General features: G+C 33.4%; 1 pseudogene; it reads right to left on the bottom strand.

Annotated features, from left to right (window-relative positions):
- Positions 1-4,973: 4,973 nt before the first annotated feature.
- LOC118194551 (putative monocarboxylate transporter 5) lies at positions 4,974-27,234 on the bottom strand (annotated as a pseudogene).
- Between the last annotated feature and the right edge of the window lie 740 nt (positions 27,235-27,974).

The raw sequence follows: 27,974 nt of genomic DNA, 5'->3' as shown, positions 1-27,974 counted from the left end.
AGCTGTAGAACAGTTCCATCACTATCTATACGGCAGAAAATTCCTGCTCCGCACCGATCATGCATCATTGAGCTGGCTTTTAAATTTCAAGAATCCTGAGGGTCAAATAGCCAGGTGGATACAGACTCCAAGAATATGACATCACTATCCGTCATCGTAAGGGATCATCACATGGAAACGCCGACGCCCTGTCTAGAAGACCTTGCCAAGAAAGCTGCCGATATTGTTTCAGGGTGGAAACGAAATACGAGCTGATGACTCCGGTCGGAAGACAAATTACAACATCAACATCGGCTGATCGAGAACCGTGGAGTGATGATGAAGTCAGGAAAGACCAGCTGGAAGACCGCGACATTAAACCCATAATTGATTTAATGGAGTCATCAACCAGAAAACCTACCTGGCAGGACATTTCTATCTGTAGTCCTACAATCAAACAGTATTGGATACTCTGGGATTCACTTCACATTCGAAACGGCGTCTTAAACCGGAAATTCGAATCGGATGATGGGAAGACGTTCCGATGGCAGCTGATACTTCCAAGATCCCGCATTCCTGATGTCCTTCAAGAACTACATAACAGCCCTACGGGAGGTCACTTTGGAATAATGAAGACCTTACAGAGAGTTCGTGAGCGCTTTTACTGGAATAATGCAAAGGATGACGTGCAAAAGTGGTGCCGATCCTGCGATGCCTGTGCAGGTCGGAGAGGACCGAAGAGACGCAGCCGAGGCAAGCTGCAACGTTACAACGTTGGGGCGCCTTTTGAACATATCGCCTTTGACATCTTGGGACCTCTGCCACGAACTGCTGATGGCAACAAATACATACTCGTTGTCATTGATTACTTCACCAAGTGGCCTGAAGCGTACCCTGTTCCTGATCAAGAGGCTGTCACAGTAGCTTAGGTAATGATACAGCACTGGATTTCCAGGTTCGGAGTGCCGCTTCAGTTACATTCCGATCAGGGAAGGAATTTTGCCTCGGCAGTAATCAAAGAACTATACAAACTACTCGGCATTGACAAAACTCAAACGACGCCATTGCATCCCCAGTCGGACGGTATGGTAGAGAGGTTCAATCGAACCATCCTTAATAACCTCTCATTAGTGGTTTCCAGAAACCAACAGGACTGGAATAAGAAATTACCACTCTTTTTACTGGCTTACCGCAGTGCTGTCCACGAGACTACCGGCTATTCTCCATCACAAATGCTCTTCGGTCGTGATCTTCGTCTGCCTTGCGATCTATTGTTTGGCCGCCCTCCGGATGCTCCTTCATCGTCTGATGAATATATTCAAGATCTCCAGGCCCGGTTTGAAGTGATGCACAACTTTTCACGAGAGCGAGTCAACTTGGCGACGGAGAAGATCAAGATCCGATACGACACAAGAGCTACTGAACATCAATTCCACGAAGGAGACAAGGTGTGGTTGTGGAATCCGACTCGACGGAAAGGACTTTGTCCGAAATTACAGTCACCATGGGATGGCCCGTACACAGTCCTAAACAGGCTGAATGACGTCGTGGTTCGGATTCGTAAGTCTTCGAACTCTAAACCTAAAGTCGTTCATTACGACAGGTTAGCTCATTACTATGGCCATAGTACATAATGTTAATAATTGTAAATAGTGTAAGACCATGGTCCTTTTTGTTTTTGTTTAACTTTGTATTTCCTTTTTGTTTGTTTTGCTTGTATATCCTTTTTGTTTAACTTTGTATTATCTCAAACAAACGATAGTTAATAAGATTTCTCTGTATATCGCACATAATATAGCAATAAAAAAAACATCATCGTGGAATTGAAATTGCGTAACACCAGAAAGACTTATCGGCAAAGACAAAGCACCAGATTATCACACGTCTCTAAAAAAGAAAAATCTATTGTCGATATTTGTTCTTTTCTAGGAACTTAGGTATCTTTTAAAGTATGCCACGATATATTCATGCACTTTAGCTACAGGGTGGTCATAGGAAAATTTCCCCGTATATGAACGCCTGGCGGCGTATCCGCTCAACCAATCAAAATGAAACTTCAGATATACTTTTTTGAATGTATGCGCTCAAGATTGAAATGATTTTAAACAGTAGAGCTCTCACGGTTAAGACTATAGTGAAAACGTTTCGAAATTTTCGAATGGTAACACCTTTTTTTTTTTCCTGCGAGAATTGATCAGGCCACTGGAAAACTATAAATAACGCTAGAACGATATCCGCATGGAAAAAAATTGCCGGCGTAAAACATTTACAAAGAAGAGGATTGTAAACGACAACACAGGAAAGGAGAGGGGAAACAAATTGGATTTGGGAGTTTTGAATTTCCCAAAATTCGGAGATAATAACTCATTGCATGCGGGAGATTGTTGACAACAATGACAAACGTAACATCACGGGAGGAATCTGTATAATTTCATGTTTTATAGCATCTTTCAAATTCTGACAAATCTCGTGAATTTGATATGTACACCTTAGATTTCAATTAACCCCAGAACCAGAAAATGGCCAATGGCCACGAAACTAAAGTTATGAGAAAGGACGCTATCTTGAAACGTTGTAGACATTGAAAAATTATAATTCCAATAAAAGCTTTTTTTCCGTCTCCTCTCTTATGTTGTACTGGTCCTTTACAATGAAAATGTTTTGCATATATTTTAGGCCGGTAATTTTAGTCATACGTGCATCGTTTTAATGTATGGTTTTCCAATGCGCTGATCAGTTTACTCGGGGAAAAAGTGGGTGTTGCCATTCGAAAATTTAGACATTTTTCCACCAACAGTAACTGTGAGTGCTCTTTTGTTTTAAATCACTACGTTCTCGAGCAAATACCTTCAAATAACAATATCTGAAATTTCATTTCCCTTGGTTGAGCGGATACGGCGCTAGGGGTTCATATGGCGGGGAAGTGTTTCTGTGATAACTCTGTGTTAAATCTGTACCAAACTCCACAAGTGAAATATCCGACATAAAAGAAGCACTATTTAAGTTATCTTTTTTCATTTAACTACTGATAATTATCAACTTAAAGAACTTTCATTCTCGAATTTAATAATGACAATATTTTTAAGTGTTTATTTCCTAATTAGGATAAAAGTAAGAAAATAGCTGTATAAATAATACGTTAGCCTTCAAAACAGATATTTTGTAAATATGAAACCAAAAAATAAAATTATGTTTTCAGATATATTGTTTTAATAGCATTTTTACAGCAACAAAATATCGATTTACATATTGAAAATCTTCATGTTTACAATGAAAGTTATAAAACAATGTCATTAGTTATGACTTTTATTTCTGATATTTCACATCTTACTTAAATTGAATGCAGGAATGTATTAATATAATACATTTGCACCATATGACTACATTAAACTGTTAATGATAATATTTGTATAATATATAGAGAATTTCTAGCATTCAGAAATATTCTAAAATTTAATATCTGAGAGTACTGCGGAACGTTTACCCTTCGTTATAATACTTTTGTAAACAGCATCGCATTCACTCATTCAATTTCTTCCTTAAAGTCACGTCTAAAGAAAGGTATTTTAATTTCTACTTTGCATTTAATATATTTACCCTCTCTTATTCGAAGGAATACTCGTTAATTAAGTGAATCTTCTCTAACACGATCATCCGCAACTCCCGACACGTTAATCTTTATTAGATATAACCAACTCAAACAATTAACAATGATATTTATTTTTGCTGCTGGTTTCTTTTAGAGGTCAAGCTATCAATAGAAGGCTATCTGTATTATTATGAACAAACTATTATAAAGGCTTACTTTATTACCTTCGAAAATAAATCTACTTCTAAAAGTTTGACTGTACTGTCTTTACTTATAATCAAATAAATTAAACATTTTGCGCACTGTATTATCATGGAGGCAGGGAATTCGCCTTAGGCCAGCTTCGAGTTTTAAAGAAAGGCTATTGATATTTGTAAATGCAGTGTCTTTGTAGTTGGGTAGCACTTAAAATAATATCGAACCGAAAGTTCTCTCGAGAGCTATTGGGTAAAAAAAAAGTCTTAGAGCTTTTTATTCTTGGATCCCTCCTCCGGAGACTTATCCTTCAAAACTGAAACGGATCTGTGCAAATTTATACAGCCACTGATAAGGTGCCCAGGATAAGCCAACGTTAGGTGCATCTCGTGTTTCTTGGCCCAATAAGAGTTGTGGATATGATCTGGTTCAGATCAGGAGAGTTGAAACAATAATAAATCTTCCTTTAACTTACAGAAGTAGTTGCATAATAAAAGTTACTGGAATGATCAGAACTAATTTACCATTAATTTAAAATCAGGCGGCTATTTTAATTCCTTACTTTCTGAATATTCTTCCGAAATTAAATGTTAAAATCTTACATAAAAATCATGAATAATTTATAACTTTCTCTTTTATGCTGATTACGAGATTTCGTTTTGGTTACAGCTCCTAATCTATTTTGAAGCTGCGTTTCTCGTTTACAGAACTACTTCATTTTATTTTCAATAACTATCTAAATTATTATCTTATTTCATTTCTGTAAGCTAAATTATACAAACAAGTGTTAATAGCTTACTCCTCTTAAACATAACCGAAAGTCACTATTATTTCTTGGAACATAAATAAAAATAGGATTTCAATGTCACATTTGCTAGGCGACCATATCTAATAAAGATCAAATTCGTTTCGAATTGCGGCTTGTCTCTTAGAGAGCGTTCACAGTACTTCTAAAATAAATTGCAAATCAGTTTATCAGTTTTTCGTTGATATAGATTGTAACATTTATTGAAGGTATTTGTTTTACTTTTAATTCATTGTTAATTCTAAATTCCTAGTTAATATCATATACGTATTGCTGGTAGAAAAAGGTTATGTTTTTGTAATTTAAAAAAAAAAAAAAAAAAAAAAAAAAAAAAAAAAACCCACCTTGTAGCTGAAATGGCAAAACTTGAATTGAAATATTACGACTGGTTTTATTAATTTAAAAATTAGTGTCGGATAGCTGTTGATTTTCCCAATATTTTCTGCAAAGCTACAAAAATTAATATAGAGGTGTTTACTGTAACTCGTATTTTAGTTCTGATATTACTTTTATGCATATATTACCATATTTCAATCAGGAATTACTGTTCCGCAACAATCTCAGTTTTTATAAGAAGCTTAAATAAGGCGAAAGGTTATTTGTTTGTTAAGGCGTATTTAAAATATAAATAGGAATCTTGAACGTGTAGTAAATTGTATAAAGTCTGAGTAAAAAATGTTGAGTAAATCTTGTTTTTCTTTGATGAATCATTGGATGTAATTCAACTGATCTTAATTGGATAGTTTTCTATGGCTGCTTGGATTTCGCATGATCGGCTATCTTCATCAAGCAACCGAGAAGCTTCTTTTGATATTCCTAAGGAGTAATAACCACTGAAACACTGTGGCCAGGTTTTCTAAGCCTGAAGTTTATCTTTAGAAACAAAGGTTCTAATAACCACATGAGACCAACAACCACAGAGATTCCTCCAGTTACGTAGAACAAACCATCATAAGAACCTAAGTTATCCCTGAAATAACCTGTGAATTTAAAAGAAACTTCAAGTTATTAAAGCAATATAGGTACATAAAATATCGTAATATAATACATAACAGAAAATAATTATATTTTAATTGAATTTTTCTATCAGATATAAATGAAACGTATTGTTTTAAAGCAGACAGTAATATCAATAACTGTTTCATGTGGCATATGAAATGCTATCAATTATGAGGCTAATATTTTTTTACTCGTTTGTAATTTGAAAAAGCAATGATTTTTTTAAATTTACACAACATTATTATTACAACAACATTTACACAACATTATATTACTCATGCAAAATGGGGCATCAATCCATAGTGCCTCTTTCTTGCACTCCGAATTTGCGTCAAATAAAATAATACACCATCAGTTTCAGAAGGTATCGTCCCACAGATCTCCTCATATTATAATGGGCGGTACCCAAACCAGGATATTTACAGAGATCATTTAGTATCACTTGCAGTGTGAAAGGATGCTATGAGACAGCTTGAGGCAATGGTTCCTACAGAAATGCTGTTTCTGCGCTTCAAGCATCTTAGTTCGTTCTATATCCAATGCTCAGCAATGAACATGTTTGCGTCATTAATTATGAGGTATTTTATATTCTATTAATTATGAGGATTTTTTTTACCGATGAAGATCGCTCTTGTAATCGTAACTGCAGTTAAAAACTCTATATAGTAATATTTTTTTTAGTTATAAAAATTGGTAATTTATATATTTCTATCCTAAAGTAAATTATGATACCTTGAAAACTCATTAAAATACACTGTTCTTAAAGTTTACGAACTCTCACTTTAACTGATATTCGTTACTGAAACAACACAAGCCAGTATATATCTTAATACTGGTTTATTCAATAGTAACGCACATCAAATTTTCAAAGATAATGGAAATTCTGTAACGGATATTGATGACAGATTGTTTTAATGAATGATATTCGTATATTATCACAAATAATGCATCATTTTAAATTTCAGTTGCAGTTTATGCTGTTGGCTTTTAAAAATCGACTGTTTAGTACAAGATGAAGAGAAATTTTCCCAAAGCTGAATTAATATGTATGACTGAGCGTTAATTCGCAACACATTTTTACAGAAACGTTATTAAAGCGGATAAAGAGATCTTCCAAAGTATACTTGAAACTAATAAGGCAATAAATTTCCGCTCTGTAACCTAATTTCAAGAAATTAGAAGAGTAAAATGGCCACCCGTTTTTCCTGAGTACGGACAAAATGGATGCAGTCTGGAATAATATGTTGCTATCTCCAACAAAGATTAAGAGAACGATGCCATCACACTGAAAGGTTTGCTTTGCGAGGTATTCCTCAGTTATAAAAATTCAGTCAGATTGAAGAAACATTATCTTGAATCGCACAAACGTTTCTTAACATTCACACTATAAACTGCAACTGAAATTTCAAGTGATATATTATTTGCAACAAGAGTGTCATTTGCTTAAACAATTTGCCATTAATATCCATTTTGGAATTTGTACAACTTTTGCAAGTTTTAAACACGCGACTTTTGACTCACTTGGTGTAATAATTCTCAGTATGTACACTCATTTATAAAATACCTGCTATGAAACTGGATTTTTGTTATTTTGTAGTACACTTAAGTGTATGAAGTGTATATTTCTAATTCCATTAAAAAAGGGAAGAAGAGAAATCTTATTTTCAGTGATAATTAAAACACCTTAAATGGTCAGGGAAGGAAAAATCAGCCCTCAGTAACTCGAGGTGTTCATAATTAATTGGTAGTTAGAAGTATAATTCATTTCCAATTAATTACCTTTTTTGCCGGCGTATAAGAAGCACTTTTTTTTTTTTTTTTTGAAAAAAGGTCTGAAAAACGGAATGCGTCTTATATGTCGATGCTCAGTTTATTCGGAGTTACTCGATTTTTTACTTGTTTCCTTGCGAAGTGTGGGAATATTACAGTTATGTAGAATTTTAACCATTTAACCATAAAGCATTTAAGAGCTTTATGAAGGAGAAGTGGAACAGCTGGATTCAGCCTTCAAATTTTGAGGTTACACCATCAGGAAGAAGGAAGAGGCCTAGCATTTCGCAAGTTTGTGAATGGGTCAAAGCTTCATGGGATGCTGTGAAAGCTTCATGGGAGACTGTGGTTAAATCATTAAAAAGTGTGACATTAGTAATGCACTGTATGGTATACAGGACAACGTGTTTTATGAGGACTCAGATGCTGATTTAGAAGAGGTTTCAAGTGACTCTTCATTTAGCTCTGGAGATGAGTGTCTGGGTTTTGACGAAGAAATTTAAAAGGTGTTCTTTCCCATATACATTGGGTATTTTCAGAAAGTATTACTTCATATTTTTATTACTTTATACTTAAAATACTGTAATGATCAGTAATAAAGAGTTATCCTTCAAAAATGTGTATAGAAAAGGTGTGTGTCTCATAGGCCAGGCGTCTTATACGCCGGCAAATACGGTAATTCAAATCTACTTTCAGTTTTCTACTGGGAGAATATTTGGCTACTGATTCTTTGTTCTGTAATTCTCAAAACTGCTCTTTTGTGTGTTAAAAACCTTTCTATCTGATTTTTTTAAGAAAACAAAATGTTCATTACATGGAAAATAAAGTGTGTAATTTTAATTTAAGAAGCATTTTTAATGCAGGTAACATTATATGTTGCTGTCCTAACATCTACACATTACATTTAAATTTGAAATATGACGTAAGTGTTCCCTTACCAATAAGTGGTGGGGTACCAAAAATCAGCATACCACTGAGGAACGAAATACAACCGATGGCCAAAGATTGCACAGATGTTAGATATTTGCCAACTAATATAGGAAACATAACAAGATTTGCTCCAGCTGCCATTCCATAAATCAAAATCAGCGTCATCAAAGCATCAAAGGAATAAAAGATTGGTATGAGTAAAAAGCAGATACCTTGTAAGACTTGTATGAGCATCATGAACTTTGGTAATGATAAATAATTCCTGTCTGTTACCCAACCAAAGCAAAGTCTTCCTATAAGATCTGACAAAGATAGCATACTGATGAAATATTTGGCAACATCTTCCTCAAGACCTTTGTCGTTTAGGTAATCCACGATAACAGTTATGGACGGATCAAAGAGCATTTCAAATGCGGCCAATGATAAACTAATCATATGGAACATTGGATTACTAATCATTTTAATGACTCCCTTGTAGATAGAAGCTTCTTGTTGATTGTCAGGTGGCACTGCTATTGACACACTCACATCACTTATGGAAAGAGTTCGTATCTGTAGGGAGTTTGTTGTATCCACCTAAAAATGTAATAGCATAACAATCATGAAAAGAGAGTTTAATATTCTACAAAACTTCTAAAAACAAACTTTAGAAACTTTAGAAAAACTTCTAAAGTGAAATGGCACTAAACATACAGGGTTATTCAAAATGAAAGGGTTATTCAAATGGCAGGGTTATTTATACAGGGTTATTCAAAATGATTGATACGTTCCAAAGAAAGAAAGTTTTCGAGTTTTTGAATGTCACAAAAATATTGTGGTAGTATATCGTGCTTTTGTAATGGAGTGTCTCTTTGGCACAGGAAGAGGTTAAAACGTTGCAATGAATTCAACGACCTTTACAATTTAAAGCTGTCTTTGATGATATAAGTGTATTAGTAATTCTTTAGCGTAGCGAGTTTCTTTGATTATTTTCACCAAATTTACGGAATCTCCTGAGATTTCGCAAATGTCAAATAAATTCCCGAATTTCAGAGTTTTTTTAATTCTTTTGTAATTTGTATTGTAATTTTAAAATTTCTTTCCATATTTAAATAAATTTAATATTTCCTTCCACATACTTTAAGCAAAATTACGATACAAAATAATTTTACTTTCGTTTTTTTTTTTATTTAAATCAAATTTTCAGCCCTAAACTTCTCCGAAAAATTTCAGGTCTAGTAGAAGTCTAAAGATATCTGATATACGAAATAAGACAATTTGTCTAAGCATCTTATGGCTAAATTCCATTAAATGTCATTATCCATAAATGTGTGGGCACTGAACGTCCATTTATAAGTTTAAAAAATTGTTACAAGTTTACAAGGACCAGCATTAAAGAAGGAAATTTGTGTACGTACAGTATAGTACCAAAACGTCATCCACTTGCAAGAACATCTTCATTCCATGCTACGGTATCGATAACATATCAGAATTTGAAACTAATGTATATAGTAATGTATATAAGCCTAACTGTGAACCGTGAAATTCCCAATCAGCGACAATCGCCCTGACATAATCACCTTTGCAGCGGCGATTCTTTCTGAGAACGTAAATAAATATAAGTACGCAATAACATCTTTTTAAAGGAACAAAAAGACGTTTAGATGACAATTCTCATGGAATTTGGTGTGGTCATTTTAGAAAGGGTTCACAGCTTACCTTTTTACACCTAAATTTTATTTGTATTAATAATCCAGATCTAGTTTTCTATCCTCTTTTTAACTGTTAATATAAGTTCTGAATTGCAAAACATTCAGGAAATTATTAGCCGTAAAATTTCACGATATACCCAAAATCCCACTGCAGGTTTTGCCATCCACTTTAAGATGACTATTGAGATACATTATTGTTCGAATAACATTATTGTTGGTATAGCATTACTAGTGGAATCATATGCCATGCAGAGTTTCCTTTTGCAGGTACAATAAGCATGTTAGATCATTTAGAATTTTGATTACAGCTATACATGATTTCAAAACTATATATAATTGATTCTGTGGAGAAATTAATAAAAATATGATGAAGCGAGAGTGGCATGATAATTGTAACATTCGCCTTGCATTGCATTTAAGCAAAAGTCACATAGAATGCCCGTAAGTAAAATTCCTGCTCCTTCTCTTCTATTATGACTTTACATATATTAGAAACAAGATGCTTTTAAATCGGATCAGTCATTTTGAACAGCCCTGTACTTTTTTTATAAACAGTTTATATTAATTTTACATGCTAATGTTAAATACCTTTTCAGTAACAGTTCTCTCATTCAGATCGATCTTTGAACCATCATATGAAGGATTATCACTTGTACTTTCCTTGTTAAATTTATCCATATTACACGTCTGAAAAAACTGGTCCTCTGAAATCTTTGCTTTATAAGTTCCGGATGATTCCTATGAATTAATTTTTGCGTCAACAACATAAATACCGTTTCGTGTTTCTTTACATATTATAGACATCGTTTGAGAATAATAAGTAGATTTTGCTTTCGTACATGAAGTTTTATTTGGAATCGCAGGTTCTTCCTGCTGTTTAATATTTCGTTTGATCCATGGTGGTTCCTTTATCATAAGGCATGCTGGTAGAGCATGCATAATAATACCTCCAGAGAGAAGAAAGGTTCCTGACAATCCTACATTTATTAATAAGTATTCTATCAATATAGGGAAAAGAAAGGCTCCAATGCATGCTCCTGAAAGGGCAAATCCCGAAGCACTTGCACGGTTCTTCAAGAAATATTGATTTACGACTATTTGAAATAACGTGGTAGCCAATGCCACTCCGAAACCTGCAAATAATAAAAGACTGATACAGTTTTAACAAAACTTTATTAATTTTAACGAAAAAGTATGAATTTTGTAATTACCATAATAAATATATGCTCGATATTTAATAAATAATGCTGTCAGATTTACAACAATATCGCCAATGTGCGTTTTTTTCTCAAAAACAAATACGCGCAAAATATTTGAAAATGTCTTTTCCTCCTTCCGAATCAAACCACCAATCTATGTAAATACACTACTGGTCATTACTGGCTATTAAAAGTTCTGCACAAGAATTTTTTGGTGTTTTTAATTATGGCAAAGCACACTAGGGCTATCTGCCTAAGGGGAGGGATGCCTTTCGTGGAGGACTTTCTAAGGGAAACTGGCTCGTATACACGTTACACATGGGGAAAACCACGAAAACGCCCATGCAGCCAGCCCGTTCGCGGGATTCGAACCTCGGACCGAACTACCAGTGTTCAGCGTCTTTACCGCTCGGCCGCTGGTGGGCCTCTTTTTTCTGCACAAGAAAGGAAAGCAAATAGAATTTTATTAATTATGCATATATTATATAATACAACTAGAGGAAAGTATGATTAAATTTGCAGATGCTTTGAGGTACATAGACTTGCGACCTCAGGCGGCAACCACGACTGTAATCTGGAACAGCATTGAAATGAGCTTGAAAGATAAATACGAGTATTTTATTTCCTGCAGCGTTGACTCAAGTTTATCAATCGTAGCGAACTGCGAGTGATAGCGTGTCAGCCTTTCGGCAACCCTTGACCAAATGTTTTCAGTGGAAGAGGGATTTGGAGAATATACTGGCCAGGGAAGCAACAGAACACCATTTGTATCAAAAAAGGTCAAAAAAGTACGGGAAGCATGCGGTAGAGCATATTCTTGATAAATGGCGTCAGGTAGGCCTTAAAGATAGGGCACAACCACGAGCCTTAAAACGGCAGAACTATACCAGTGACTGCCCACAAAAATGACTATGCGAATAGGAGGTGACTAGGATTTGCACTCAGTGGCATCTCATACTAGCAAACCAACTACAGCCCCAGTGTAACAAATTCATTCTTTCTCCTTGGTGCCTCCATAAACAAATGCGCCCTTTCTGATGCTGCACACATAACCGGAATTCATCCGAAAAGACGACGTGGTGCCACTTTCGTGTCCTGTGTCCTTGTTCGTCTCATTACTTTAGACGTGCCTCTCTGCTGCAGCGTCAGACGAAATCGCAACAATGTTCGCTGTGCTGACGATACGCGGTGCTGTAGACCTTACCGCATTGTCCATGTGGGTAGCTCCTGACTTAGGGTACTTGTCGTGGCTGTATGATCTTTCAAGTGCAATATGGAGACATCCGAGATCTCTGATACGACCTCCGAGTAGAAAACATGTCTGTCCTCTCTTCAGCCCCAGGCCGTTGAGATCGTGCATGACGTTGAGTATGGCTCTCCTGGACCGATCCATTCTATATTCCGCTGACAATCGTAGCATCCCAATCAAAATGTGCAGCATTGCTGAGAAACGATACACCGCTTTTACAACAGAAACGATCCTGCCACAGTTCTAATTCCGATGCGTGTTGCTAGGTGCTTCTCCTTTTTACGCAATGCATAACATGACCTTTACACAAATAATTAATGTTCAAACGCGATTTCTAAACGTGAAATTCGATGTGCAGTGTTCCCATTTATACACAATATAAATTTCATTACTCGCAGCTTATTTTGTGGGCATGCGCTGAGGCATTCAGTTGCATATCTACGCATATATTACCTTCCATGCAAATTTGATCTTTGTTCCATATCACCCTCATGGTGTAGCAATTTTAGTGGCGGCAGTGTAATAAGAGTATGCTTTCTCTCTCAGATAACTTTGCTACATTAATCCAAATTTCATGGGACTTCACGTGACCGCGCATCATAAAACGATGCTGCGAACACAGACCAGCTAGGCAAAAGCGCATGCTCGATATCAAGATCCCGTTGCACTACTGGCAGTTTCCATAAAACCAGAGATTGCTGGCAGGAAATTCCATGCTGATTTTCATACACCAGTGTTTCCCAAACTTTTCTTAACTGGGAACACTTTCTAAATTTTGAAATTTTTTAGAAACAATAAAGAAAATTTCGGGTTTTAGTTATAATGTATGATAATGCAGGTAGACATAATAAGCATTTATTCCGGTCTTTAAATCATAGCTATGAAAGGAACGGTTTCTTTCATTTCTCAATTTTACAAAACAAAAAGACACATAAAAGCAATTAAATAAAAAGATTTCATTACAAAACATTTAAAAAAAAATCTGAAAGGTTTCAGATTTTAAATTATGTCTAAATGAGCGCTTTTTAAATATTTTGTGTGTTACATTTAGTTATTAAATATCACATTCTTCTCACTTAAACCATAAAATTCAGTTCAACAGCCATATCGCAAAATAGTTTTAAAATGAGCATATCTTTAGAATTTTCGATACACTCACGCGCTTGAGATAAAAATGTTTTTCCCGTAAAACGTTCCCATTGCTCGCTTTGAAATCCTCGAGTTTGTTAATAAAAAATTCGTTAAAGTTTTACAAAATATGAAATCGATAATAAGACAAATTCCAAATTTCGAAGTTGGTCTTCCATATGCCCATATTCGTATAAGGATTAAGCCATTTAAAATTCGATGGTTCTATGTACCGTTGTTTTATCAGAATGCGAGAAATATACCTACATTTATGCAGATTTTTCATTATTTAATTTCTTCAAATATAATGCAGGACTCTAACATTTGGTGACAATAGTTTGAAATGTGAAACGGACATTTATAGTGATTCAACGCAAAATCGCAAAACGAAAACCATAGTTCTTCAGGGACAAAGCCCCTTTGGACTAAAAATAAATAATACAGAAAAATTTTAACATTTTTAGCCTTCAATGATTTCGGTGTGTCTGAGTCTTAAATTACAAGCTCTTTTAATTTCGAGAACCATGTGCGAAATCCAAATTCTTATATCATATGCTGCATCATATTGGTTTCTGTATTTGGATTTTGTTACAATGTAATACGAAAAATCTCTCGTCGAACGTGAAAGTTTGCATAAAAGGACGTACGAGTAGTTTACTTTTATAAGTTCAGATTATTCTCCTACAAAACTTATCCAAAGTTCATTTAATGGCAGTTCTTTAAATTTTGCTTTACGCTGGAATTAATTTTCAGATCAATTAATGTTTCGAAACCAGCTATGCACATATCTGTCAAATAAAAGAATTGTCCTCCTAGCACTGTGGGAAATATTGACTGCAAATCATGTAAATGATTATTATTGCAGCGAAAAACAACAATATTAAGTTTTTAAGCAACAGTATTTTTAATAATAAGAAATGTTACAGTTATTAGTCAGTATCAATAAAAATTTTATATATACTCACCAATTATAAAAACAAAATAAAATAAAAGAATTTAAAAGTCCAATTAAAATAACACTTTTAAAAGACTAAAGTAACACAGAAACATTTCTTTACTTCTTAGCATGGAACAGAAACACTAACAGACCTTTCGCATATATTTAGTTGCCATTGTAAGCCACCTGTTGTCGTGCATTATAAATTCATTACGCCTGTTATTTAATCCACTTTGCTTTATGTTTTGTAGTTAGTTTCTTTTAAAAGTTGCGTTAAGTACATAAAAGCAGGCGATGTTTCATTGTTCTCTAACTTCAATTTTATAATTTTTCATGAAACCTTAGTAAATGTTTGCAAAACACAGTTTGAGAACTGTGGTATAAAATATCCCGTTGATTTCCTGCTAGAAAATTAAAACATTTGAAAGCAAAATCGTGATTGTTAGGAAAAAATATGACAAGTGATGATATTGGTGGCATCACTTTCGATGATTTTTCATACCACTTTCACCCAATTTAAAAATTCTGAGGGAAATCGTGTACTATAGATTAAGGTTTAATAGGCACATCATCATTAACTAGAGAGAAGACATATAGAATGATGATGAGTGTATTCCTTAACACAAGCAGTAGTTGTTTATCTTGCGTCGCCGCATGGCAGCTGTAGCGAGAAAGAAAAAAAACTAAAACGTAACCACGGAAAAAAGGGTGAAACAAGGCGCCCAGAATCATCATAAATGCTCCTTGATCTCTTATAAGTACACTAACTCATAAAGATGTGAAAACTTAATGAACGCATCGTGCATTACATGTGTCAGTATCGAAAAAACATCGGCAGGCACAACTCTTATCCAGTTAGTATAGTTTAGATAATTGTAACTTCATAATCGAACAATGGCAGAACTGCCTTAAACTGTGTACCGCAATACAAAGTACACTCACTTCCAAAAGTTAAGTACGAAGATGTAAAATGCAAAAAAATCAATAAATACTGCTTTGATTGACACAAAATTCAGCAGGAAAGTAGTATATGTATTTATGCATAAAAAAAATCAGTAATTATATACAGAAATGAAAACAATATTAAATTTGTGTAAGTTATCAGGTAATGGAATACTGGAGACTTAAACAGAATTATGTATAAAGTGAAAATAAACAGCATAAAATGAAAAAAAGGACATTAATAGGGTATGTGAACCCCCCTCCTCTGTATACAAAGTTTACACCTTGTGACCCTGCTTTCAATTAGGTGGTAGGTAATGTTTACCCTGATTTTCTGAAGGCATTCTACTCCTTTTTATGACTCTTTTACCTTTACACCACTGGTTACCTAACCGAAAAAGCCCACCCAATGTAGATTATTTATTCAAACGATCCTTTTTTACAATGAATATTTTTACATGACAGTGAAAGTTTTTAACAGTCTTCTTTGCATTTACATGCTATGCTGAGCTAAATTTTAATATACATTTCAATTTGATTTTAATAAATTTCAATAGTTCAAGAATGAGTGAAAGTTCTATAGTTGAATAAAGTTCAATAGATCAAAAGTTGCTGAGATGTAAAGTTTTGAAGTTCTAAGTTCTTTTGATCAAAGATTTCGTACATAAAGTCCGATGTTTCAAATCATCGTAATTTCAGAGGGTCTCGGTTGATTAATATAAAACAAATAAGTTCTAGTTTCAATTTAGATCTAGTCTGAATATTATAGTCTTTTTATAAATGATTATGGAATTTAGTTAATTTTGAATATATATGAAATAAATAATAAAAAAGTATATAATGGATTCAAAACGAAATTTGTTGATAAAAATAGCTGTTGAATTTATTTGTTATGATTGATACAGTATTCTATTGTTTTTGAAAGTTTATTATATAAAGCAGAATGTTTGAACATGTGTTGGGTCCATTTCTTTCAGTATTGAGTTAACGGTTTATTTAAGTGATGCTCTTTTATAAATTCACATTCAAAAGCACAATAGTCGGACTTCCCATTTTACCATACTTACTAATGCCAGTATCTATGAGTTTAAATCTGTTTAAATATGATATAAATGGACCATATCCAGTTAAAAATGTTGTAATCGTAAAGCACGATGATATCAATTTAGTTGAAACATTTGGTATAAATTTTGAAGTTCTTCGTCCTGTTTTAGTATTAGTCCATAAGCTTTTTATGATTGACATTATCACGAAGATGTTATAGTAACAGCTATCTTATAGATGGAGCGCTAATCTAATTTCTATAAGCCCATGAAATGAAAATCGCCAACTACCGCAAGTAAGAGCACGGACTGAGAAGAACATCGAGTAGCATCGAGAACTAGAGACATCAGTTTGCTCAATTCCTGAACTTCAGGAAACAGCTTACATTAATTTGAAAACTATAGGAAGATCTGCATATAGGCCGTGACATAGATCTTATCATCCGGTGATACTGGAGCAATACCCACTTAACATAACCCACAAACAACGGCCGGCTCCGGAAGGAAAATGGAGGCCACCAGAAGAGAGAATGGCCTGTATGGAATTTTCTGCGATCCAATTCATTATACAGCAAATTTAGCAACTGTTGCTGAAACGTTTAGAGAAAGCTGATCTGTATGATCTAATCAGCATCAGCATATTGGCAGCTGTATTTCTCTAGAGGCCCAGAGAAACTAAGAAGGACGCAGGTTAGGTGGTATGTAATGCTTGCTGATTATCGTCATTTCCTTCTAGAGACAAATGATAAATGTATCCATGAGTGTTTCTAGCCAATACAAAATTCCACTGTTGTCATGAAATGACACATTTCACAAAGATGAACGGACCATGATGAAATTATAAAACCTAATATAAGGTTTTAAAATCAAAAATATATGGAAACAAGTATTTAGAAATATATAACGATAAACGTTTAATAAATAATAAATAATTATCTACAAATTCTTACTGATTTTTTATAGAAATTTAGCATGTTTCTATTGCGCTAACACGTATCCGTATAAAATATAAAAAATTACACACACACACACATATATATATACAAGATATACGTATAATATACGTAACTAAAATATCAATTGACACAAATGTTTGGAAATGAAAATATTTATAGATACAAAAATTACATTAACTCATCTTTTGACATCAGAACAAAAAAGATCTAATAAATACATTAACAGGATATAGTTTTCGTCACGGGAGAGGAGATGCAGTGAAGCCTCCATCTTAAAATAAACTGGTATATAGATGAAGTTTATATATCCATAAAAAAGGAATCAAGCTTCTTCTTACATGGGAAGTCGGAAATTTGGTTTAATTATCCAGCAATCCATAGGCACATAAACGTACATTTCAAAGCGAGATCTATTTGCCTAAGAAGATGGACGCCTTCGTGAAGAACTTCTTAAGGGAAGATTAAGTTATTTGATTATGACAAAGCAAACGAAGACTACCTGCCTAAGGAAAGGAATCTTTGATAGCGAACGTTCTAAGAAAACATTTATCCTATTCATCGTACATATGGGAACTCCCCCCCCCCAAATCAACCATGTAGCTAACCCCTTCGCCTGGATTCAAATCCGGATTGAACTTGACGCATTCATCAGTTGAACCACTCGAACGCTTGTGGAGTCTTCCTAAAGAGAAAGCTGGCTTAATTCATACTTAAATGCTACCCATGATTCTAAATGATTTTTATCTTGTGTACGGTCACTTTAGAAAGATGATTTTTGCCAGAAGTAGATGTCCACGGAAGGTCGTCGTTATGATAAGTTAAAATGTTTGCATTTAACTTTAGGCTGGGTAATAGATACAGAAAATATTTTTATGGCAACTATCTTTCTAAGACGATCGCTTCTGAAACTGACATACTTCTGATAAAAGTATTGAAAGTTACCCCTCTACGCCTGTCACCTTCATAAAAGATCAAATCATCGGGACCGTATGGGATCATCTCAAAGGGGATTCATTATAGGCACTTTTATTAGGTTAATAAAGACAGAATTTCCATAGGGAATTTTATTATTTGGCACATATTCCTGCGAAAACAATGTATAATGCAAAGATAAACATTCCTTTTAGAAATAACTTCTGCATATAATAATAATTCTTCCAGATTTCTAAGATAACATTAAGAAAAAAAATTATTTTATAAATAACTGAATTTTTAGTTTAAAATAGTGAAATATCTAACTGGATTAACATTACAATAATAAATTAGACTGTAGAGTTTAGTGTGCTTTGCAATCATACAAAGTGTTCAAACTCTTGATACGGACTAAGCGAAGTCTAAGGAGACAACTTGAGAAGGGTATAAAGACCTTTTATTTAAAACTAAATATGAACAAAATGCACACTTTATGCTTACAACTCAACCAAACACTTGTGGCGAGGTACCATATAGCGAAAGCAAGTCAAATGAACTTCAAATAAGGCAGTAACTGAAGGCTACACAACTCAGTTTAACGTAAAGTTGGCTCAAAACGTAGCCGGTGTGAAATTCGGCTATCGGAAATTATGATGCAAGACAGAAGATTGCAAATCTTATTTTATCTATCAACCTAGTAACGTGGTCTCTAGAGGCAGAACACGCTCTCTTATCTAAAAACGTCACGTTAAATACACGAGAAGAAAATTTGCATTCTGGCGGAAAAACGGAATAGAGAAGTGAAAGTAAAGATCCAAAACATAAAATAACTTGTTAATTGACATAAAGGAATCTTACAAGTACAACAATAAAAATTAATTAGAGTAATTATATTTCTACATGGAACCCATATACAGGAAGCAGTATTATATACTTACAAAAGCTTACCTTAAAACATTACTTCTGTGCTTCCTAAATATCAGACATACGGCTTTTATTATTTGTGGAAATATTTTTCTCCAAGTACATAAATGTACAAATACAAAAAACGACTGTCACAAGCATGAAAAAAAAACAATTACTATAGGTTGAAAGTATTACCATGCATTCCTCCCCACAGTATGCAGATCCAAGTGATATTTGGAGCAAAAGTGCAAAGTATAATTCCAAAAGCTCCAAGAAATGAGCCGGTGATTGTCACAGATAGCGGACCATACCGCTGACCAATGGCTCCAACCAAAGGACCTGAAAATCCCACGAATTTCATATATATCTGAAATTTTAATGAGATCTTTTCTTTATCATTTACATTTTTAAAGGCAATATCTTACTTACTCTACATGATATGCGTTAGCTTTGGAATTTTTAAAAGCATTATATAAATGCAAAAAGAATGAAAACGTTAAGTAGTTTTGCAAAAACTTGCAAAACATTTCCTCCAAATGTTTTCTTTTATATTTGAATTCTTTTGAATAATGAATAAATTGATGATATCAAATGCAAAAACACAAATCTACAGAAGGTATTTACACATTTTTTAGAAAGATTATGAGGCCGTTTAATTAATGTTTAAAATGTAAAGAGTACTTTCTAAATGTTCGATTTGACAGCCCTTTTCTCGATTGTAAGTCTACATCGTATGATAGAAGGGCTTTTCGTAAAATTTCGAAGTATATTGATTTCCATTCTTCTTCCACTACTTTGCAGAATCCATTTATTGTGGCGAGTTTGTGTTTACTTAGAGCTTTTTTTAAGAGACACAAAGTAAAAGTATAACAGACCAAAACTGACATATTGCGGGACTTTGCAGGAATATGTTGATGATGATGATGTCGTGTCTATGGCAAAGTGCAATTATGTAGCTCCGAAACTGTCAAAGACAGCTTTTGCAACCTCGGCAGCTCTATCAGTATAAAGTTGGTCCACTGGGTCTTCAATGCCGATGTTAAACAGTCTGGCCTGGATTGCTGGGCAGCTGAAGATGAGATGGCGAGACAGTGGGATGTCATCTGGGCAATGAGGACAAATGTTGGTGTAACTACGCTGTCCGTCTGCAGAAATTATCATCCCTTTTAAGTGATTTGTCCTAAGTCTGGTTATGATAGTCGATATGGCTCTGTCACAGTTCAATTCCGGGATGGAGTTTCCTTTAACTTGACCGATTAGTCTTTGGCAGGCAACTGCATTGGCATCAACGAGGGTTAGGCAGTTAGATGGCTGAGGAGAATCACGGGATGCCTTTGCAAGCTCATCGGCCTTCTCATTACCAAAAATATTTACATGAGCCGGTATTCATTGTAAGATGCAGGATCTTTGAGCAGCAATGATTTTGTTTGTGAGCTCAATGATCTGATGACTGAGTTGACATTTGCCCTTCTGGATCGCTTGCAATGCTGATCTGCAGTCAGAGAAGATGATGATGCCCTTGGAACTCTGGTCTTCTTTAGAGAGATAAATCTCCAGAGCACTTTTGATGGCGACGAGCTCGCATGTATAGTTGGAAGCGATTTTCCCAACAGGAATACTGTGGCATTTCTGCACTCCGTCTGGTCCGATGAAAAAGACTCCCGCTCCTCCTCTGTTCAGATTGGAGTCGGAAGAGCCGTCTGTGTAGGCGATCGTCAGACCTTGAGTTAAGGTCGTGAGTTCCTCAATGATATGGTCACCCTTTTCTTTGATTATTGAGGTAGGATCTTTCTTAGTACAAGGCTGTAAGAGATTTAAATAAATTTTTGTTTGGGAGAGAGGGCACAGAATGTTGTAAGGCTCTTTGGAAATTTTGAGAGTCTCATATTTGAGGTTGATGTCATTTCTAATATCTTGGTCATCTTGGAGGGTTGAGGATTAAGCCTGCAATTGTCACTCCATGCCCTGAAGTCCGGATTAACGACTTTTGACTGTATTTGAATATTTTACACAATACAATAATTGTATACTGATGCACACACCGCAGCTTTTATATAAATATTATGCATTAATAATTAAACATTATCTTGGTACATTTATGTGCACCTGGGTTTAAACATTGGGAATATTTGTTCTCAAGTATCTCAAGTATCAAGTAGGAATATCTATCTCAAGTAGAACCTGAAGGTTCTACTTGAGATATGATATTCAGCAAGGGTTTGTATTTTGTTGGTAAATTTAATTGTTATTAATTTTCTTCTGCTCTCCAAGTGGGCGAGGCCGCATTCTTTTTCAATTTTGATGTTATTCGTTGATGAAGCAGCTCCAGTGATTGTTTTAGAGGCCCTATATTGAACAGCGTCGATCTTGCCTTTAACAGTAGGCCTTGCCGATGCCCATATGGGTGCTGCGTATTCTAGAACAGGCTTGATGATGGAAGTGTAAATATTCTCGAGGGGCTTTGGTTAATATGTTGAAAACGTATATAGGCAATATATGTACCAGTCTTAACTTTTTTTTTGAAAAAAAAATAGTAGTTCATTTTTAAGACTTTATTACGTAAGACTTACTGCTTTCTCTCTACGATGTTTCAGTCTTAGAAACAGAATTTCTTCTGTGAATATCGGACGTAAAGCTGTAGAGACATTAGGTTAATTGGAAGCCGAAAAGATGAAAAATATGCAATCGCCTTCGCCGGGAATCGAACCACGGACCTCTGGAATACCGGCCCAGCGTGCTACTGTTACACCACGAAGGCACGCTAGGGAAGTGGGAGAAATACCTTACAAAGCTTTCTCATGATAGTATAATGTGTTGATTTAATATTTTTTCCACTCTTCTTATTTTTAATTTTCCATTCCATTTAAGATAATCCTGCCACAATCATAAAACCCTTTCTGAAACTTTATACGTTGATAGAACCAGATTTTTATATTTTTTACTTTTCGTTTTCGATTTTAAATTGATGTTGTTTTGTTGAAGTCATTTAGATAAACCCTTGCTTCATCGGGGGTCACAATGCATTTCCAATTTTCTTCCGATAAATAGTTTTCACACAGAGTTTCACAAATTGTTCTGCGTTAAACCACAGGCATCGACATAAAACTGCTGAATATTGTTTTCTTTAGCTTTGTAAATTTGTAACTGTTAGTTTTTTATTTTATTTATTCTTGTTACAGATACGTTTAAATAATTTGCAATTGATTTCTGTGTCAACGGAATTTGCCTTCTTAACAATGATTTAAATTTAGAAATATTAGAAACAATATATACACTTTCTCGGGTATAGAGCCTTGTTTCAATGTAGAAGTAATAATAGACGATTTTCCCCTTTCCCAGTCATAATGTTGCGTATTTTTTTACCTAGAAATTTTAACACCACGCATTTCAAAACCTTTTTGAATTATGAATAAAAGTAATTATCTTCGGAAAGAGGAAAAACATATCCTTCAATACATAACTTGTTTACTTCCAACATTTCGAGAGAAGAATAAATTTAAAGGTAGTTGACGATTTACCTCATTTCAAATAATAAGTTGTTGCCAAAATTTTTATTCCAAAATATTTGCTTTTTACTTCCTTGTAAAGGAAGAACTGTAATTAAGAAAAATTCCAGGTATTATGTTGCAACAAAAATATTCTTTTCGACCGCTATAAAATGCAATTTAACGATGTTTTTGTGTGACATATCTACGTCAGGACAGAATAAAGGACTCTTTTTCAGCAAACGAATTATAAAACTGATTTAAAATGGATTCAAAAAAGATTTTTTTCATGGCGTCTGTACTGTATATGTATCTCGCATAACTCAAAAACTAGTAGACTCAAAATGTTGTTCGTAAGTATATAAATATGTATATATATAGTATATAAGTATAGTGTATAAGTATATATATAATATATGTATGTATGTATATATGTCTGTACGTACGTATGTATATATGTATGTATCTCGCATAATTCAAAAACGAGCAGACAAGATCGTTGAAATTTTGTATATAGGACTGCTATAATATGTAGGTGTGCACCTCCCTTTTTGATTGCGATTGGCCGCACTAAACGCGCATAAGCATAACAGCGGGTATATATATATATATATATCCGCTCTGTTACTCGGCTGAGCTCAGGTGTTTTTTTTTATTAGTATTTTTTTTATTTTTACATGTTGGTAAATTGTGTATTTTTTGCTTTAAAAGGATTTAATTATGTTGTAGTTAATCTGCATGCAATAGTTGTAGAATTATCAACAATTGTTTCAGTGCGGCTAAGCCTTATTTTTATTACCATATCAGCCATATTTGTTTACATTTTCATTTTAGCAAAAAAGTGAATTCAGTTTGTGCACCTTCAGTTACTTTTTGCCGAGTGGGACCAAAATTAAACTCTCATTTTTATGCACCGGAAAATCGATGTTGCCTGCTGGGCGAATTGCCTGTTTTTGCGTAGAATTTCTAATTTTAATCGTAATTTTCTTTTGTCTGTTTAAACTTTATTTAGTATTTTTTTTAATATTTTTCAAGTTTTAATGAAGATATTTTGAGGTTTTATGTATTTTTGCCTTCCTGCGAACTCAGAACAGAATTAATTCAGTGAAAATATATGTCTAATATTTAAATCTTTAAAATATCTTTAAATGAAATGCAGCAAAAAATTCCTATAATTTAATATTCCGTACAAGGAAGTAAACATCAGATTTTTTAATTCTTTATCAAAATTCTTCTTAAAGTGTGTAAACACCCTCTGTATTTACAGTATAGTATTTCGCTTCATGTAAAGCAAATAACATGCACTAAGCATTCCAAGTAATTTTTGGTCTCATGCCTATTTTCCAAATTTGGTTTGATTAATTGTAAGGCTAATTCCCCTTTCAAAGCTTTACAATAATTCGCAGATTAACTTTTAAATTCATTGCAGAGTGAAAAAAAGAGAAAGTTAGTTCTTCATGTGCAGTTGTAGAAGATCGGGTTGTAGAAAAAAAAAAAGATTTAATAGTTTTAAATAGAAATTTTCTCTCATCATGAGACTGCTCTCTTTAATGGGAAACAACATGAATTTCTTTTATCCCTGATTCTGCAGGATTAACTTCAGTTTGGAAGGTAGACTTTAATTTACTTTAATATTACTAATATATAATTATTATATTATTAATATTTAATTATTACATTATTAATATTTAATTATTACATTACTAATATTTAATTGTTATATTTTTAATATTTAATTATTACATTATTAATATTTAATTATTACATTACTAATATTTAATTGTTATATTTTTAATATTTAATTATTATGTTATTAAAATGTAATTATTAAATTATTAATATTTAATTATTAATTTATTCTTATTTCCGCCTCAAGTTTAATTGGAAATAAATTTAATATTATTCCTTTACCTCTTCTTTCAATTCAGATTATTTGGATTATGTTCATTTTATTACAAAATAGTGCTGTCATGTATGCTGTTTGTTAGGTTATTATTTCATTTTAGATATGAATATGGGGAAGTTATTAGATTTAGGTATATTTTTGATCACATTTATTAACTACTTTATATAGTCTTTCATTTGCATAACTTGGAGATATAGAAGTTAATGGTTATATTTTTTACTATGAAACGCGAATAAATTTATACTTTAGGTAAAATACTGATTATGTTACCTTAAAAACCGCGTCCTAATATATCACGACAGGGACAATTTTCGATGTCTCTGAGATTTAACAGAAATAAATGTGATAATATTGTTATAATCAGAAACGCTGTTTTTGTTTTACCAGCGTATATTAGCTTTACTTTTAATTATGTCTGATTGAGTTTTATTTATTTTAAACCTACTGTTATTCTTATATATTTATAATAACCACTTTCTTAATTACTCTCACTTACATACTAGATACTAGTCTTAGATAGACATTTCTTTGGAATAATTCTAACACGTTTACATAATTCTTAAATAATTTAATTTAAACTATAAATTAAAAATTATGAAACATTTCTAAGTTTTCAGAGGAAATTTATGAAGTTGACTAAAACTTGAGAGTAAATAATAACAACCTAGTCACTTTTATCTTACTCGTTAAGTTTTTCTTCAACGCATAAATAAAAATCTGATGCTGATACCACATGACTTCCTTGTTAGGCCTGTTAATTTATACAAATTTTTGCTGCATTTCATTTAAACTTATTTCTGCGAATTTTATTAGAGATATATTTCTTATTCAATTAATTCTGTTCTCACTTCACAGAAAAGCGAAAATACGTAAATACTCAAAACATTTCATTAAGAATTGTAAAATACAGAAAAGCTTAGAACAGTAAAAAAATTTAAATTAAAATTTAATTTCAATTAAAATTAAAATTAGAAAAATATATATGTTATAACAATCCCATATACAAAATTTCAATATTTTACGGCTACTCGTTCTTGAGTTATGCGCGACACATCCATACGTAGGTCCGTACAGACGTCAAGGTTAAAATTTCTTTTGAATCCATTTTAAATCTACACTTACAATCCTTTTTGCCAAAACGTCCTTTGTTCGTAAGTACAGATGGCCACGCGAAAACATCGTTTCATTTAAATGCTTTGGAGAGCGGTTGAGATGGATAGCTTCGTTGCATATTCGAAATGTTTCGCGATACAATACTTCTTTTACTTCGTGCAAGAAAGTAAAAGTACATACGTTTGAATGTTTTAAATAATTATAAACTTCATTACATCTTATTACAGTTGGACACTTGATGAGGTTTTGATTCTGAGGATATTTGCAGCCTTGGTGAAAGAAATTGATGAAGTTTCGATTCTGATAAATTTTGTAGTCTTGAAGAGCGAAATTATCTTCATTACGGATTGTGGAAGCTCATCACAGTCAACCGAGGTCTTATCATATTAATCTTCAATTAAGTAAAAAAGCTGTTCTTACATAAATTTATTCCCAAATAAAACGATTATTCTGAATGCAAAAATTTGCAACTAAGCTTATTTATTTTTGACAAGTACTAATAAAAGTTAATAACACCTTTATCTTCAAATCTTTGAATAAGATTTATGTCATTATAGTAAATTAATTACTTCCACTTACAGATTTTTGGAGAGTTATTTATGTTTGTTTTTAATGGAAATGAAAGAAATATAAACTTGGTCTTCAAATAACTAAACCCTTGAAGTCTGCTCAACATGTTTTTGTTGACAATACATAATTGAAATGTCTTCGCAGGTGGCATAAAATTGATTCGGATGCCGCGTGCGCCCAGTGGGCTGTCACTTTAAGATCACTGTTTTATTGTATTAAATTATTGTACTGTAGTGCTGTGCCGCTTAAACGTGTTTTGTGGAAAATAGAGTAAAATAATATTTTTATATATACATTGTAAAAAAGCCTTGCTGGTCTTTTCAAGCAGTGGTAAGAAATGGAAAACCTCACCCCCAAACTAGATACAATACATAATTATTAAGTTATGGAAGAATGTTCGGTAGATTGCCGAACAAAATATAAAATGGATCTCATTAAAGACATCAAAAAATACCACAGATATTCTATAATACTAACATATCATTAAGAGTAAGTAATTCCAAATTTTCTCCTTAAAAATTCGTTCATGACAGCTTCTTTTCAATCAGCTAGATAGCACTTGAGAATTTGCTATAAATAATATATGTACTGTTCCTTAAAAGCATAAACTACAAAAGTTCATTATCTACCATAAAATGTACAGACAATAATGAGTAAAATTTTCACATAAAAACAAAATTTTGTTTCAAAAACAGTCCTTATTTACCTCCTAAATTTCTCAATAAGTTTCGTAAAGTGAAAGGAAGATTTGCTTCTAGCCTGGATGCACCATACTTTTCAATCAGAGCCACATAGAAAAGTCCCGTTGTCCTGCTGATACCAGAAAGAACGGAATTGATAATACAAGCGGCAAATGCTATGGCCCATGACCGAGCTTGATCAGGTCCCTCTTCTCTTTTGATCATTTTACTGACTCCAAACAAAATTCACTTTATCCTAGAAGCAGGAGAAAAAATTTTAGATTATCAAACATCTGATACACACGAATTCTATAAATCTGAAAAATTATTTCATCTGTTAAAATCTTTAAAATTACCGAGATTTAAGAATAGAGGTTACGAGATTATATGTCGAATTATTGTGGCTTGAATACCCTTGAACTCTGTTTTCAATGTTATATAAGATACTGCTTAGAATCACACATTTTACACCGTAATTCAGTAACGTAATCAAACTATGCTTGATGAGTTCTTCCTCATAACTTACACACATTAACTGAATTAATTTTTTGCTGCAGCTGTCGTAACACTTAACATTAATTATGTTAAATGTACTGAACTGGAATTTTCCTTTAAATAACCAAATATGATTCAATCAGTCAAACGCGGAAGGTCTAGTTCTTTCGTTAAACACATTTTAGGAAAATTGATTGTAATACGTATAAATGTAATATAAGCAAGTTAATTTGAAATTTAAATATAGGTTAAAATTAACTAAGATTGACATTTTTTCTTTTAAAAACTATATTTCGATAGACTCATATCGGTATCTATAGACGCGTAACAATAGTCTTATCATTAAAACATTATCGTTTTATACATATATTTCAAGGAAAAATGGTTGCCAAAGCCTCGAAGAGGTTGGACTACTACTTCCAACCCTCTTTTGAGGGAGACCACCGAGGTGGGATCCGAGGGTCTGCCACCCCTCTCCCCCATCACCAAACCATA

This window comes from Stegodyphus dumicola, chromosome 1, assembly GCF_044657685.1.
Source record: "Stegodyphus dumicola isolate Sdum_Otavi_A_Nest chromosome 1, ASM4465768v1".
NCBI classification, from domain to species: domain Eukaryota; kingdom Metazoa; phylum Arthropoda; class Arachnida; order Araneae; family Eresidae; genus Stegodyphus; species Stegodyphus dumicola.
The sequence above is the reverse complement of the archived record's forward strand: the minus strand, read 5'-3'. Positions and strand labels throughout refer to the sequence as shown.